The sequence below is a fragment of the Dipodomys spectabilis genome, unplaced genomic scaffold (assembly GCF_019054845.1).
Source record: "Dipodomys spectabilis isolate Male_0828 unplaced genomic scaffold, ASM1905484v1 ptg000228l, whole genome shotgun sequence".
Classification (NCBI taxonomy): Eukaryota; Metazoa; Chordata; class Mammalia; order Rodentia; family Heteromyidae; genus Dipodomys; species Dipodomys spectabilis.
Window position 1 is genome coordinate 1,193,165 of NW_024870905.1, and position 2,645 is coordinate 1,195,809.

The following is a 2,645-nucleotide window of genomic DNA, read 5'->3' on the forward strand; positions in this document are numbered from 1 at the left end:
CATCTGGCTAAGTCAGGTTAGGTGACAGCTGTCAGCACCAGACTCCTAGCTTTCTCTGTGATGAGGTATTTGATGTCCTATCCTTCTATAGTTGCAGTGAGTATATTCTACCTTTTTTTTTTTTTTGGCAGTCCTAGGACTTGAGTAAGGGCTTTGACACTGTCCCTAAGTGTTTGTGCTCAAGGCTAGCACTCAGTTGATTGAAAGACAGCAGAACTTCTAGATTTACTTTTTATGTGGCACTGAGGGTTCGAACCCAGGGTTTCGTGCTTACTAGTCAAGCACTTAACCAACAAGCCCCAGGAGTGAAAGAGTTATAAATAGATAGAGGTTGCTGTGTATAATTTTCTATACACAAAAGATGTCTGTACATTATTAATTTATAGATAATATTACTACCAATTTTAGGCATTAAATTATGTCTCCATTTAATCATGTGTCTCAGTTAACAATTAATAAAGCATTAATTAAAATTATAAGTACATACATCTGTAAATAAATTACATATTTTATAGAATGCGACAGATGTCTATATAATTAAATTATGCATCATGTGTTACTACCAATTATTAGGTATTTATGTTTCCATGCAATTTTCTTTCTATTAATGCTTAACAAAATATTAAACTTAATCCATGTCCTATAATTAGTGTGTCTAATTTTATCCTAGAATGATTCACTAATAATTCAATCTGTTTTTCATTTATTGTAGTGACAATTCTTCCACCAATGACATTTTTTACATTTATGGCATCCTATTACATAGCATATATATTTGCATCTGAATTATACATCCTGTCACTGAGCACTTTAAAAGAAAAGAAAACATGTGTGACGCTCGGCTTCTTCCTCCTCGATTACATTTTTGGCAGTACTGGGATCTAAATTCAGGGCCTAGAAGGCTCAATTCATGAATGGGTGACTGTCAGCACAGAAGCCTCTAGCCAATTCATCGGCCAGGCAGTTCCCAGGCCCTGAGATCGAGCCCCATATGTTGACCACATATTGCACTTAGTGTAGTTATTCGTTTTATTTTTTATTAATTTATTTACTATTTATTTTATTGACTGTTATTACACATGAAATATTTACTCCATATATTACATAAGATATAGATTTGCCTATGTATGTAACTTCATACCTTACAACCAGGACTTTCAAAGAATCAGAAAACATGTGTCACCATGGGATTCTTACTCCACGATTCAATTTTTGTGAGTGCTGGCATTAGAACTCAAAGCCTATAAGTCCCAATTCATGAATGGGTGAGTGTCAGCACGCCAGCCTGGGGCATATTGAGCTAACAAGCATTTCTAGCACCTGAGATTGAGCCCCAGGGGTTGACAAAATAAGAACAGATTGACATGCAGATGGTAGTACACAAGTAAATATAGATCTTTATAGATTGCCAGTGATGTCTATACATTATTCCTGTATATAGACTGCATTCCTACCAATTCTTGGGTATTTATTATGCCTCCATGTAATTAGAATTCTTATTTTCATCCTTAATGAATTATTAATAAAGCAACAACTGTCCCAAAACTATTGCATCCATGTAATTAATACTATTCTTTGAATGTGTCAAAAATATTCATTAAAATCCATTGGTCACCTAAAATCACTCCATCTAATTGTATAGTAGTATTCAGAAACAACTAATTCAACTTTGCCATTCATAATCTTCCATCGGTAATCCTATGAATAGGAACGAGACTCTTAGTATCTCCCTCCATTGGTAGGGGTCAGGACTGTGCTTCAAACACATGGCCTATGTTGCTGTGTTGGCCTAAGGCTCCCCTGGTGGCCCACCAGCTTTCAGCAATGCCAGGTTACCAACATTTTGCAGCCGTGTCATTCAGTCCCAGAATTGTCACTTTGCAAAGAAAACAAATGTAAAACTGGTAAGTTGCCAGTTTTTATTTTTCTGCGTCGCATTATTTCTTATTGTTTTCCTGTCAGCATTTGAGGCCCAGGAACCCAGGTTTGGCTTTGGGTCCAGTGGTTGCACCCCAGCCTAGAGTGATCAATGCTGAGGCAAAATTGCCACTACCTGAGATCAAGCCCTGTGCTTGAGAAAATAAAAATACATGCATACATACATATTTAAAATATTTTAATATTTAAAATATTATGAGGCTCCTTGGCCTGGAATTCAGGCCATTGTTTTTGCCAGGCCTGGGATTTGAACTCAGGATGTGGGTAAATCTGTAGCACTGTGGGGGATGGAAAGATCACCGGGCTGGAAGACAAGAAAGTCAGGCCTGTTCCCAGGGCCTGAATTCAAATCCTAGCACTTGAAAAAATAATATTCGTATATATTTGAAATACATGATTCATATTTACATACACATGTTTATTGCATATTGCAGTTAGTGTATTCATTTTATTTTGTGTTTTATTTCTTATGTATTTGAGAGTGAGCATGATTACACATATAACATTTTGCATCCTATTACATAAGACATAGCTTTGCCTATGTATTCTACATCATTCCTGAGACCCAGGACTTTCATCGATACAGAAAACAAGTGGAACAATTGGGTTTTCGAACAGGATTAAGTTTTTGGCAATTCTCTGACTTGAACTCAGGGCCTAGCAGGCCCACTTCATGAATGGTTAAATGTTAGCACACCAGTCTGATG